At 41.6% G+C, this 16,248-nt stretch overlaps 1 protein-coding gene across 3 annotated transcripts in view; it reads right to left on the reverse strand.

Moving 5' to 3' along the window:
* ANKRD9 (ankyrin repeat domain 9) overlaps window positions 1–16,248 on the reverse strand; it is a 41,957-nt gene that overhangs the window by 3,697 nt on the left and 22,012 nt on the right. Inside the window, exon 1 of one of the 3 annotated variants that reach the window (XM_073578010.1) lies at window positions 7,975–8,130. The exons of the other annotated variants lie outside the window; for them this stretch is intronic. The gene's annotated coding sequence lies outside the window, so the exon portion shown is untranslated. Of the gene's footprint in view, window positions 1–7,974; window positions 8,131–16,248 lie in introns of those variants that run through there. 3 annotated transcript variants of the gene reach the window in all.

The following is a 16,248-nucleotide window of genomic DNA, read 5'->3' on the forward strand; positions in this document are numbered from 1 at the left end:
CTCTATCACATGAAATATTCATTGACACACTGTCTTACATCCTACTCATAATGTTGTATTATAAGAAGCCACAATTTGCCACATCATATAGTGGATATATAGTTTGGGGTCCTGTGTGGTCTCACCCTACATACTGTATAGTAGATCTCTCAAGTGACCTGGTATGTGGGCTGTAAGAAATGGTCACAATCATAGAATCGTAGAGTTGGAAGGGACGCATTATCGGCTGCATGTGAAATTCAGGGATATGTGGATATTATGAGTAGCTGTTAACCCCTTAAGCCCCAAGGGTGGTTTGCACGTTCATGACCAGGCCAATTTTTACAATTCTGACCACTGTCCCTTTATGAGGTAATAACTCTGAAACGCTTCCATGGATCCCGGTGATTCTGACATTGTTTTCTCGTGACATATTGTACTTCATGTTAGTGGTAAAATTTCATTTAAATAACTTGCGTTTATTTGTGAAAAAAACGGAAATTTGGCGAAAATTTCGCAATTTTCCAACTTTGAATTTTTATGCCCTTAAATCACAGAGATACGGCACACAAAAAACTTGATAAGTAACATTTCCCACATGTTTACTTTACATCAGCACAATTTTGGAACCAAAATTTTTTTTTGTTAGGAAGTTATAAGGGTTAAAAATTGACCAGGGGTTTCTCATTTTTACAACACCATTTTATTTTTACGGACCACATCACATTTGAAGCCACTTTGAGGGGTTTATATGATAGAAAATACCAAAAAGTGACACCATTCTAAAAACTGCACCCCTTAAGGTGCTCAAAACCACAATCAAGAAGTTTATTAACCCTTTAGGTGCGTCAGGAATTTTTTGAATATTTAAAAAAAGAATGAACATTTAGCTTTTTTTCACAAAAAAAAATACTTCAGGTTCAATTTTTTTTATTTTACCAAGGGTAACAGGAGAAATTGGACTGCAAAATTTGTTGTGCAATTTGTCCTGAGTACGCTGATACCTGATATGTGGGGGGAAACCACTGTTTCGGCGCATGGCTGAGCTCAAAAGGGAAGGAGCGCCATTTGACTTTTTCAATGCAAAATTGGCTGGAATTCAGATCGGACGCCATGTCACGTTTGGAGAGCCCCTGATGTACCTAAACAGTGGAAACCCCCCACAAGTGACCCCATTTTGGAAACTAGACCCCCCCAAGGAACTTATCTAGATGTGTGGTGAGAACTTTGAACCCACAAGGGCTTCACAGAAGTTTATAACGTACAGCGGTACAATTAAAAAATCATATTTTTTCCACAAAAATGATCTTTTTTCACCCCCAATTTTTATTTTCCAAAGGGTATCAGGACCCTAAAAGTTATTGTGCAATTTGTCCTGAGTACACTGATACCCCATATGTGCGGGTAGACCACTATTTGGGTGCATGGCAGAGCTCGGAAGGGAAGCAGCGCCATTTGACGTTTTTGGCTGGAATTGAGATCGGACACCATGTCGCGATTGGAAAACCCCTGATTTACCAAAACAGTGGAAACGCCCCACAAATGACACCATTTTGGAAACTAGACCCCCCCAAGGAACTTATCTAGATGTGTGTGGTGAGAACTTTAAACCCCCAAGGGCTTCACAGAAGTTTATAACATACAGCCGTACAATTAAAAAATCATATTTTTTCCACAAAAATGATCTTTTCACCCTCAATTCTTATTTTTCCAAGGGTAACAGGACCCTAAAAGTTATTGTGCAATTTGTCCTGAGTACGCTGATACCCCATATGTGGGGGTAGACCACTATTTGGGCGCATGGCAGAGCTCGGAAGGGAAGCAGCGCCATTTGACGTTTTTGGCTGGAATTGAGATTGGACACCATGTCACGTTTGGAGAGCCCCTTATTTAACAAAACAGTGGAAACCCCCCACAAATGACACCATTTTGGAAACTAGACCCCCCAAGGAACTTATCTAGATGTGTGGTGAGCACTTTGACCCCTCCAGTGCTTCATAGAAGTTTATAACACCCGGGCGTAAAAATTAAAAAAAATCGTATTTTTTCCACAAACATGATCTTTTAGTCCCCATTTTTTTTATTTTCCCAAGGGTAACAGGAGAAATTGGACCCCAAAAGTTGTTGTCCAATTTGTCCTGAGTACGCTGACACCCCATATGTGGGAGAAAACTACTGTATGGGCACACGTCGGGTCTCGGAAGGGAAGTAGTGACGTTTTGGAATGCAGACTTTGATGGAATGGTCTGCGGGTGTCATGTGCATTTGGAGAGCCCCTGATGTACCTAAACTATTGAAACCTCTCCACAAGTGACCCCATTTTGGAAACTAGACCCCCCACGGAACTTATCTAGATGTGTGGTGAGCACTTTGAACCCCCAAGTGCTTCACAGAAGTTTATAACGCCCGGGCATGAAAATAAAAAAAAAATTTCCACAAGAATGATATTTTTGCCCCAAATTTTTTATTTTCCTAAGGGTAACAGGAGAAATTGGACCCCGAAAGTTGTTTTGCAATGTCCTGAGTAGGCTGATACCTCATATGTGGGGGTAAAACACTGTTTGGTCGCATGGCAGAGCTTGGAAGGGAAGGACCACCATTTTACTTTTTCAACTCAGAATTGGCTGGAATTGAGATCAGACGCCATGTTGCATTTGGAGAGCATCTGATGTGCCCAAACAGTGGAAACCCCCAATTGTAACTCCAACCCTAACCCCAACACATCCCTAACCCTAATCTGAGCCCTAACCCTAATGGGAAAATGCGCTTTGCAGGCACCGAGGAAGCTGGCTCCCTGCAGGCCCCCGTTGCCATCTTGGATTCGGGGGCTTGGAGGGAAGGAGCCCCCCGCAGGCAGCAGCGCTGCACATTGCGCTGCCATGGGGGGCTCAGGGAAGCACGGAGGGAGCCCCCTCCCTGCCGATGCTTCCCTTTAACCCCCGGTACACCGTGATCGTGTTTGATCGTGGTGTGCAAGGGGTTAACGTGGGCGCCGCTGATCGCTGTGACGTACTATCCCGTCCCTGGGAATTAAGTCCCAGGGCACATGGACGGGATAGTACGTCATATGGGATTAAGGGATTAATGAAAACGCTCTCATATCCGAGATAACATAGTCTGAAGAGCCGGCCGGGATCCATTGGGAGAGACGTGACCTGTCCAAACCCAAAGCTGGCCGGCTTCTCTCTGCACCACTCTAGTTGATTGACAGGTCTCTCCTTTGTGTGTGTACATCGGGAGAGACCTGTTTATCACCTGGAGCAGGGCAGGGAGAAGCCGGAGGTGGCATCTGACTAGTAACCTCTCTCCCTATGCTCCCCGGCTAGGTTTTCTTTGAAATAACAGAGCAATTCATAGAAATGCCATACGTGGCTGCAGTTGTGCAGCCCGGCTCTGTTCATGCTGCCCGCAGTTTGGGCAGCATGACTCTAGAGACAGGTTCCCTTTAAGATCACTCTGATCCTTCAGCCGTCCATCACAGTCCCAGTGTCTCATGTAGTCCCTTGTGAAAATTAAAGGGAATCGGTCACCTCATTTTTCTCTTATGAGATGCAGCCACCGCCATCAGGGGCTTATCTACAGCATTCTGTAATGCTGTGCTGTAGATAAGCCCCCGATGTAACCTGAAAGATAAGAAAAAAGAGTTAGATTACACTCACCCGGGGGCAGTACGGCCCGGTCCGATGGGTGTCGCAGACCGGGTCCAGCGACTCCCATCTTCTAGCGATGACGTCCTCTTCGTTGCTTCCTGTCGCGCTCTTGCGGAGGCATAATTCTCTGCCCTGTTGAGGGCAGAGTAAAGTACTGCAGTGCGCAGGCGCCGGGAAAGGTCAGAGTGGTCCAGCGCCTTCGCACTGCAGTACTTTACTCTGGAATTAAGTCTGCACAGAAGCTGCGACAGAAGCGTGGAGGACGTCATTGCAAGAAGATGGGAGTAACTGGACCCGGACTGCGACACCCATCGGACCGGACCCCCCGGTGAATATAATCTAACTCTTTTTTCGTATCTTTCAGGTTAGATCGGGGGCTTATCTACAGCATTACAGAATGCTGTAGATAAGCCCCTGATGGCGGTGGCCGCAGTTCATAGGGCAAAAATGAGGTGACAGATTCCCTTTAATTGCCAACTTCTCTACTCGAGGAAATCACTACACTAAGGAATACCTCAACGGGAAGGTTCACTGCACCAGTATTTGTGATAGAGTGGATTGCTACACAGACATAGAGACTGTTACTCAGGTATAGAGACTGTTAAGGAAGAGAATTGCACCAGTATTGTACTATAGATTACTCTTCCACTATTGGGGAGTTATTACACTAATACTTGTGCTAGTACCGATCCTTATACAATGGTCGGGGTCATTACATCATTATTTGTAGGGGAGGAGATATTGTAATTCAGTGTACCTGTATTACAGGTGTTTCCTCCCTTACCTGAGTGCTGTACACACCAGATCTGATGATAATTGTGTTTTTTTTCCACTTGCTGTGAATTATCTTTTATTCATTATTTTATTTCACAATAACATTAAATGTTTGTACTAAAAAAGTATGTGACACTAAGATATATGCACTCTGTGGCGGAACACCAATATGTATGTGCATAAGAGGGGGCATTACAGGGGTACAAACACTATGGCAGAATGTATGGACTGTAACCATCGCTGGGTATAAGAGGGGGCATTAATAATAATAATCTTTATATAGCGCTAACATATTCCACAGCGCTTTACAGTTTGCACACATTTTCATCACTGTCCCCGATGGGGCTCACAATCTACATTCCCTATCAGTATGTCTTTGAAGTGTGGGAGGAAACAGGAGTGCCCGGAGGAAACCCACACACGGGAGAACATACAAACTCCTTGCAGATGTTGTCCTTGGTGGGATTCGAACTCAGGACCCCAGCGCTGCAAGGCTGCAGCACTAACCACTGAGCCACCGTGCTGCATTACAGGAGTATGCACACTATGGCAGAACATATGGGCTGTGATCATCGCTGGGCATAAGAGGGCATTACAGGAGTATGCACACTATGGCAGAAAATATGGGCTGTGATCATCGCTGGGCATAAGAGGGCATTACAGGAGTATGCACACTATGGCAGAACATATGGGCTGTGATCATCGCTGGGCATAAGAGGGGGCATTACAGGAGTATGCACACTATGGCAGAATATATGGGCTGTGATCATCGTTGGGCATAAGAGGGGGCATTACAGGAGTATGCACACTATGGCATCGCTGGGCATAAGAGGGGGCATCACAGGAGTATGCACACTATGGCAGAAAATATGGGCTGTGATCATCGCTGGGCATAAGAGGGGACATTACAGGAGTATGCACACTATGGCAGAACATATGGGCTGTGATCATCGCTGGGCACAAGAGGGGGCATTACAGGAGTATGCACACTATGGCAGAACATATGGGCTGTGATCATCGCTGGGCATAAGAGGGGGCATTACAGGAGTATGCACACTATGGCAGAAAATATGGGCTGTGATCATCGCTAGGCATAAGAGGGGGCATTACAGGAGTATGCACACTATGGCATCGCTGGGCATAAGAGGGGGCATTACAGGAGTATGCACACTATGGCATCGCTGGGCATAAGAGGGGGCATTACAGGAGTATGCACACTATGGCAGAACATATGGGCTGTGAACATCGCTGGGCATAAGAGGGGGCATTACAGGAGTATGCACACTATGGCAGAACATATGGGCTGTGATCATCGCTGGGCATAAGAGGGCATTACAGGAGTATGCACACTATGGCAGAAAATATGGGCTGTGATCATCGCTGGGCATAAGAGGGCATTACAGGAGTATGCACACTATGGCAGAACATATGGGCTGTGATCATCGCTGGGCATAAGAGGGGGCATTACAGGAGTATGCACACTATGGCAGAATATATGGGCTGTGATCATCGTTGGGCATAAGAGGGGGCATTACAGGAGTATGCACACTATGGCATCGCTGGGCATAAGAGGGGGCATCACAGGAGTATGCACACTATGGCAGAAAATATGGGCTGTGATCATCGCTGGGCATAAGAGGGGACATTACAGGAGTATGCACACTATGGCAGAACATATGGGCTGTGATCATCGCTGGGCACAAGAGGGGGCATTACAGGAGTATGCACACTATGGCAGAACATATGGGCTGTGATCATCGCTGGGCATAAGAGGGGGCATTACAGGAGTATGCACACTATGGCAGAAAATATGGGCTGTGATCATCGCTAGGCATAAGAGGGGGCATTACAGGAGTATGCACACTATGGCATCGCTGGGCATAAGAGGGGGCATTACAGGAGTATGCACACTATGGCATCGCTGGGCATAAGAGGGGGCATTACAGGAGTATGCACACTATGGCAGAACATATGGGCTGTGAACATCGCTGGGCATAAGAGGGGGCATTACAGGAGTATGCACACTATGGCAGAACATATGGGCTGTGATCATCGCTGGGCATAAGAGGGGGCATTACAGGAGTATGCACACTATGGCAGAACATATGGGCTGTGATCATCACTGGGTATAAGAGGGGGCATTACAGGAGTATGCACACTATGGCAGAACATAAGAACACATGGGCTGTGATCATCGCTGGGCATAAGAGGGGGCATTAAAGAGGTATGCACACTATGGCAGAACATAAGAACATATGGGCTGTGATCATCGCTGGGCATAAGAGGGGGCATTAAGGTATGCACACTATGGCAGAACATAAGAACATATGGGCTGTGATAATCGCTGGGCATAAGAGGGGGCATTAAAGAGGTATGCACACTATGGCAGAACATAAGAACATATGGGCTGTGATCATCGCTGGGCATAAGAGGGGGCATTAAAGAGGTATGCACACTATGGCAGAACATAAGAACATATGGGCTGTGATAATCGCTGGGCATAAGAGGGGGCATTAAAGAGGTATGCACACTATGGCAGAACATAAGAACATATGGGCTGTGATCATCGCTGGGCATAAGGGGGCATTACAGGAGTATGCACACTATGGCAGAACATAGGGGCTGTGAACATCGCTGGGCATAAGAGGGGGCATTACAGGAGTATGCACACTATGACAGAACATATGGGCTGTGATCATCGCTGGGCATAAGAGGGGGCATTACAGGAGTATGCACACTATGGCAGAACATATGGGCTGTGATCATCGCTGGGTATAAGAGGGGGCATTACAGGAGTATGCACACTATGGCAGAACATAAGAACACATGGGCTGTGATCATCGCTGGGCATAAGAGGGGGCATTAAAGAGGTATGCACACTATGGCAGAACATAAGAACATATGGGCTGTGATCATCGCTGGGCATAAGAGGGAGCATTAAAGAGGTATGCACACTATGGCAGAACATAAGAACATATGGGCTGTGATCATCGCTGGGCATAAGAGGGAGCATTAAAGAGGTATGCACACTATGGCAGAACATAAGAACATATGGGCTGTGATCATCGCTGGGCATAAGAGGGGGCATTAAAGAGGTATGCACACTATGGCAGAACATAAGAACATATGGGCTGTGATCATCGCTGGGCATAAGAGGGGGCATTACAGGAGTATGCACACTATGGCAGAACATATGGGCTGTGATCATCGCTGGGCATAAGAGGGGGCATTACCGAGGTATATATACTGTGCATGGGTGGGGACACAAATACTTCCTCTATATTAATGAGTGGAGCTGATCTCTATATACCCTGCATATACGGAAAGCTGCCATAGGAGGACTATGCATTACATGTACCCAGTCATGTACAGTTATTATGGTCCATCAGCGCAGACTGCAAAGCAAGGAGGATACATGGAGCAAGTGGGGAGTGACTGCAGCAAAGCACCAGCTCTGGATCCAGTGCAGGGAGATCGTGCCCAATGCCCCAGCAGTGACTGCAGCCATGGAGGCGCCCATCCCCCCGCTGCTGAATAATGGAGGGCTCTGCAGGCAGTGCTGGGCTCTCACCTCTCACACTCCTGGTGCTGGCATTGCTCTTCTCCCCGGCCTGTGCCTGGCTGCAGCGCTGCTCTGTCCCGGCCTCCAGTGCCCCTTGTCCCGCCGCTCGGGGCTTCTCTCCAGCAAACACTTGTTGTCTCCTCCAGGCATTTTTATTCTACACTCCTGAAGGTCGTCAGCACCGCGGAACTGTCCGCTCTGTGCTGATTGGCTAGAGAGCCATACAGCTTCTCTGTCATTGGCTGTCCTAACCCCCACTCCGCCCCCCCTTGTTACAAAGTGATGTCAAAGTTTGAAACGTTTCCAAGAAAGTTTTCTGTGGTAAAGTGATAGCAACATTCAGGGGTGTTGTGTGTCCCTGGTGACGTGGGGGCAGGGAGGGGGATCAAATGTGCAAAACACACCAGCCCTGCCAAAATGACTGCATATTACATAGCTATGGTATAGCTCAGTGCATGGAAACAACATAACTGGTTTATTCACAAAGTAGCTTTGTTACCTATGATTTATTTATATATTTAGCTACTATAATACTGCCCCTATGTACAAGAATATAACTACTATAATACTGCTCCTATGTACAAGAATATAACTACTATAATACTGCCCCTATGTACAAGAATATAACTACTATAATACTGCTCCTATGTACAAGACTATAACTACTATAATACTGCACCTATGTACAAGAATATAACTACTATAATACTGCTCCTATGTACAAGAATATAACTACTATAATACTGCCCCTATGTACAAGAATATAACTACTATAATACTGCTCCTATGTACAAGACTATAACTACTATAATACTGCCCCTATGTACAAGAATATAACTACTATAATACTGCTCCTATGTACAAGAATATAACTACTATAATACTGCCCCTATGTACAAGAATATAACTACTATAATACTGCTCCTATGTACAAGACTATAACTACTATAATACTGCCCCTATGTACAAGAATATAACTACTATAATACTGCTCCTATGTACAAGACTATAACTACTATAATACTGCCCCTATGTACAAGAATATAACTACTATAATACTGCTCCTATGTACAAGACTATAACTACTATAATACTGCCCCTATGTACAAGAATATAACTACTATAATACTGCTCCTATGTACAAGAATATAACTACTATAATACTGCCCCTATGTACAAGACTATAACTACTATAATACTGCTCCTATGTACAAGACTATAACTACTATAATACTGCCCCTATGTACAAGAATATAACTACTATAATACTGCTCCTATGTACAAGAATATAACTACTATAATACTGCCCCTATGTACAAGAATATAACTACTATAATACTGCTCCTATGTACAAGACTATAACTACTATAATACTGCCCCTATGTACAAGAATATAACTACTATAATACTGCTCCTATGTACAAGAATATAACTACTATAATACTGCCCCTATGTACAAGAATATAACTACTATAATACTGCTCCTATGTACAAGACTATAACTACTATAATACTGCCCCTATGTACAAGAATATAACTACTATAATACTGCTCCTATGTACAAGACTATAACTACTATAATACTGCCCCTATGTACAAGAATATAACTACTATAATACTGCTCCTATGTACAAGACTATAACTACTATAATACTGCCCCTATGTACAAGAATATAACTACTATAATACTGCCCCTATGTACAAGACTATAACCAATATAATACTGCCCCCTATGTACAAGAATATAACTACTATAATACTGCCCCTATGTACAAGAATGTACCTACTATAATACTGCCCCTATGTACAAGAATATAACTACTATAATACTGCTCCTATATACAAGAATATAACTACTATAATACTGCCCCTATGTACAAGACTATAACCAATATAATACTGCTCCTATGTACAGGAATATAACTACTATAATACTGCTCCTATGTACAAGAATATAACTACAATAATACTGCTCCTATGTACAAGACTATAACCAATATAATACTGCCCCCTATGTACAAGAATATAACTACTATAATGCTGCCCCTATGTACAAGAATATAACTACTATAATACTGCCCCTATGTACAAGAATATAACTACTATAATACTGCTCCTATGTACAAGAATATAACTACTATAATACTGCCCCTATGTACAAGAATATAACTACTATAATACTGCTCCTATATACAAGAATATAACTACTATAATACTGCCCCTATGTACAAGACTATAACCAATATAATACTGCTCCTATGTACAAGAATATAACTACTATAATACTGCTCCTATGTACAAGAATATAACTAGAATAATACTGCTCCTATGTACAAGACTATAACCAATATAATACTGCCCCTATGTACAAGAATATAACTACTATAATACTGCCCCTATGTACAAGAATATAACTACTATAATACTGCCCCTATGTACAAGAATATAACTACTATAATACTGCCCCTATGTACAAGAATATAACTACTATAATACTGCCCCTATGTACAAGAATATAACTACTATAATACTGCCCCCTATGTACAAGAATATAACTACTATAATACTGCTCCTATGTACAAGAATATAACTACTATAATACTGCCCCCTATGTACAAGAATATAACTACTATAATACTGCTCCTATGTACAAGAATATAACTACTATAATACTGCCCCTATGTACAAGAATATAACTACTATAATACTGCCCCTATATACAAGAATATAACTACTATAATACTGCCCCTATGTACAAGAATATAACTACTATAATACTGCCACTATGTACAAGAATATAACTACTATAATACTGCCCCTGTATACAAGATAATAACTACTATAATACTGCTCCTATGTACAAGAATATAACTACTATAATACTGCCCCTGTATACAAGATAATAACTACTATAATACTGCTCCTATGTACAGGAATATAACTACTATAATACTGCTCCTATGTACAAGAATATAACTACTATAATACTGCCCCCTATGTACAAGAATATAACTACTATAATACTGCCCCTATATACAAGAATATAGCTACTATAATACTGCCCCTATGTACAAGAATATAACTACTATAATACTGCCACTATGTACAAGAATATAACTACTATAATACTGCCGCTATATATACAAGAATATAACTACTATAATACTGCTCATATATACAGGAATATAACTACTATAATACTGCCCCTATGTACAAGAATATACAGTAACTACTATAATACTGCTCCTATGTACAAGAATATAACTACTATAATACTGCCCCTATGTACAAGAATATAGCTAATATAATACTGCTCCTATATACAAGAATATAACTACTATAATACTGCTCCTATGTTCAAGAATATAACTACTATAATACTGCTCCTATATACAAGAATATAACTACTATAATACTGCCCCTATGTACAAGAATATAACTACTATAATACTGCTCCTATGTACAAGAATATAACTACTATAATACTGCTCCCTATGTACAAGATTATAACTACTATAATACTGCCTCTATGTACAAGAATATACTATAATACTGCTCCTATGTACAAGAATATAACTACTATAATACTGCCTTTATGTACAAGAATATACTATAATACTGCTCCTATGTACAAGAATATAATAACTACTATAATACTGCTCCCTAAGTACAAGAATACAACTACTCTAATACTGCTCCCTGTGTACAAGAATACAACTACTAGAATACTGCCCCCTATGTACAAGAATATAACTACTATAATGCTGCCCCCTATGTACAAGAATATAACTACTATAATACTGCCCCTATGTACAAGAATATAACTACTATAATACTGCTCCTATGTACAAGAATATAGCTACTATAATACTGCCCCTATGTACAAGAATATAACTACTATAATACTGCCCCTATGTACAAGACTATAACCAATATAATACTGCTCCTATGTACAAGAATATAACTACTATAATACTGCTCCTATGTACAAGAATATAACTACAATAATACTGCTCCTATGTACAAGACTATAACCAGTATAATACTGCCCCTATGTACAAGAATATAACTACTATAATACTGCACCTATGTACAAGAATATAACTACTATAATACTGCTCCTATGTGCAAGACTATATCTACTGTAATACTGCACCTATGTACAAGAATATAACTACTGTAATACTGCACCTATGTACAAGAATATAACTACTATAATACTGTCACCTATGTACAAGAATGTAACTACTATAATACTTCCCCTATGTACAAGAATATAACTACTATAATACTGCTCCCATGTACAAGAATATATCTACTATACTGCTACTATGTACAAGAATATAACTACTATAATACTGCTCCCATGTAAAATAATATATCTACTATACTGCTACTATGTACAAGAATATAACTACTATAATACAGTCCCTATATACAAGAATATAACTACTATAATACTGCCCCTATGTACAAGAATATAACTACTATGATACTGCTCCTATGAACAAGAATATAACTACTATAATACTGCCCCCTATGTACAAGAATATAACTACTATAATACTGCGCCTGTGTACAAGAATATAACTACTATAATGCTGCCCCCTATGTACAAGAATATAACTACTATAATGTTGCCCCCTATGTACAAGAATATAACTACTATAATACTGCCCCATGTACAAGAATACAACTACTATAATACTGCTCCCTATGTACAAGAATATAACTACTATAATACTGCCCCTATGTACAAGAATCTATCTACTATAATACTGTCACAATGTAAAAAAATATAACTACTATAATACTGCTCCTATAGACAAGAATAAAACTACTATAATACTGCTCCTATGTACAAGAATAAAACTACTATAATACTGCTCTCATGTACCGTAATATAACTACTATAATACTGCTCTTATATTCAGGAATATATCTACTATATTACTGCCCCTATGTACAAGACAATAACTACTATAATACTGCCACTATGTACTGTGGGGTAGTGACCACTATGTCCGCTATGGGGTGCTGTGTGGATGTCCTAGGAGAGAGGATGAATGGCAGAGTACTGAATGACTGTTGTGTATCTCAAGGTGGGTGGCCTTGAGATGGAGAATTATGTGTGTGTTGATCAGCAGTGATACTGCTGAGGTGCTGTTTCAATGTGACTGGGAGAAGTCTCCAGGTAGCTGGGGAGACGGGCAGGACTAGTTAGCTACAAATCCACTCAGGGGTGTGGTTAAGAATGATACTGTAAAGAGTGTGACAATGGTTCAAGGACCTGTGATTAGATCATAGCCATGTGACACGGTGGGCGTGGCTACGGACCATATAACGTGGCCAGGGTAGGTCACAGGGGTGAATGCTAGGACCTGGCTGGTCTGTTTTGGAAGACTTCCTGACAGCAAGGAACGCTGTGTTGAATGGCTGCACATGCCTGATGATTCCCTGGAGGGAATGGACGTCTGCAGCATGATGAGGTGAAGCAGCCATGAGGAAACCCTGACGTGGGTGATAACTGAGGCTGAAGAGCCTGTGTATGCCTAACCTGTGTAACCACAGGGGTTACAGAGCTGAACTCTGTCATGGACGCTATGCTGATGTGATGAACTTTATGTTACTGCTGTGGGTTTATGATGCTGAATAAACCGCTTGGACTATGCTTGTTTATGGAAATCCCGTGCCGGATCTGGTTTTGTGGCGGCTAAGCGAGTATCCCTTACTTGAATAACAGCGCTACCTTACAGTACAATAATATAGCTACTATAATACTGCCCCCTATGTACAAGAATATAACTACTATAATACCACCCTTATGTACAAGAATATAACTACTATAATACTGCCCCCTATGTACAAGAATATAACTACTATAATACTTCAACTAAGGGCAGATAAATAGTTTTTAGCCATGTAGGGAGACTAAAATAGCAAAACAAACAAAATAAGCCCAATGACTAATAACTAAAAGTCACTGCCCTACCCAGAATATTTGAGACTTGTTGATTCAGAAAAGTGTTTTGATGATCTTATAGAATTGAATGGCATGATGTTTGCACATATGTCTGAGATTTCTCCACCCAGTATTATCACCCACACCTATACTACTGTGTAGATGTAGCATACCTCGTTCTAGATGTATAATGTTTGCGTGTTTGACCACTGCTTATTTTTACATTATTGTCTACCCCTATGTACAAGAATATAACTACTATAATATTACTCCATTGTATGGGAATATAACTACTATAATACTGCCTCCTATATACAAGAATATAACTACTATAATACTGCCCCTATTTGCAAGAATATAACCACTATAATACTGCTCCTATGTACAAGAATATAACTACTATAATACTGCCCCCTATGTACAAGAATATAACTACTATAATACTGCCCCCTATGTACAAGAATATAACTACTATAATACTGCCCCCTATGTACAAGAATATAACTACTATAATACTGCACCTATGTACAAGAATATAACTACTATAATACTGCACCTATGTACAAGAATATAATTACTTTAATACTGCTCCTATGTACAAGAATAAAACTACTATAACACTGCCTCCTATGTACAAGAATATAACTACTATAATACTGCTCCTATGTACAAGAATATAACTACTATAATACTGCCCCCTATGTACAAGAATATAACTACTATAATACTGCCCCCTATGTACAAGAATATAACTACTATAATACTGCCCCCTATGTACAAGAATATAACTACTATAATACTGCACCTATGTACAAGAATATAACTACTATAATACTGCACCTATGTACAAGAATATAATTACTTTAATACTGCTCCTATGTACAAGAATAAAACTACTATAACACTGCCTCCTATGTACAAGAATATTACTACTATAATACTGCTCCTATGTACAAGAATATAACTACTATAATACTGCACCTATGTACAAGAATATAACTACTATAATACTGCTCCTATGTACAAGAATATATCTACTATAATACTAATCCTATGTACAAGACTATAACTACTATAATACTGCACCTATGTACAAGAATACAACTACTATAATACTGCACCTATGTACAATAATATAACTACTATAGGGCAGCACGGTGGTTCAGTTCGAATCCCACCAAGGACAACATCTGCAAGGAGTTTGTATGTTCTCCCCGTGTTTGCGTGGGTTTCCTCCGGGCACTCCGGTTTCCTCCCACACTCCAAAGACATACTGATAGGGAATTTAGATTGTGAGCCCCATCGGGGACAGCGATGAAATGTGTGCAAACTGTAAAGCGCTGCGGAATATGTTAGCGCTATATAAAAATAAAGATTATTATTATTACTATAATATAATACTGTCCCCTATGTACAAGAATATAACTACTATAATACTGCCTCCTAGCTGTGAGGTTGTGTTTTTTGGATCTCCTCATGTCTGGAGCTAGCCCGGGGAGGGGCCACCCTGGGCGTGGAAGCTCCCCAGGCAAGGCCCAGGCTTCTTGGCCTACACTGGGACAAGCCTCCCAGGCTTCTACAAATGGGAATGTTAATCCCAAAGCCACTGTGAGACCAGTGAATGCAGCGATCCAAAGCTGCAGCAGTTCTATGAAGGAGGAAAAAGCTGTGAGTAAAGTTTTGGGAGGAAAACCTTCTCCAGTTCCAGCAAAGAAGCCAGAAGTCAATGTGTCAGTAAGTGATGGAAACCAGCTGAATGTGAAGCCTTGTAGCTCCCCAGTCGGTAAGCAGCTGCCTGGTGTACAGGTGAGATCGGCACCATCTGTGCAGATCACCTCTCCTGCTCCCAGGCAGAGACGAACGTCTTTGGAAAGACAGACAATGCAGGAGAACATACAGCAACATGGCAGTATGGCGTGGCCAGGACGCACACGGTCACAGTCAGGTGGCAGCGATAAACGTGCTGCGGAGCCTGCATCCAGCCAAGGGGCCACAAAACCATCCGTGGTGGACCCGCACAAGACTGTCTTCAAAACCCCTGTACCCGTGGTCAAGACTAAACCTGTAGGGCCGGCGCGTGCACCCGAGCTGCACCTAGCGGAAGAGATACCGGGACTTGTCCGAAAACTGGCTGGGTGAGTTACAGCAGCAAAAAAAAGCGCTGCAAATGGAAGTAGACTTTATCTTACCACTAATCCTGCCAGTAATGATGCGTATGACCTGAGACTGAACACATTGGGTGTACAGCTGGCAAGTGTTGTGCAGGACATTGAATCTGTACTGGAGAGCATGGGGCCCCTGGCAGAGACCTACAGGAACCG

Source organism: Dendrobates tinctorius, unplaced genomic scaffold, assembly GCF_039654945.1.
Source record: "Dendrobates tinctorius isolate UK_male_01 unplaced genomic scaffold, ASM3965494v1 ptg000058l, whole genome shotgun sequence".
In the NCBI taxonomy this organism is placed as follows: Eukaryota; Metazoa; Chordata; class Amphibia; order Anura; family Dendrobatidae; genus Dendrobates; species Dendrobates tinctorius.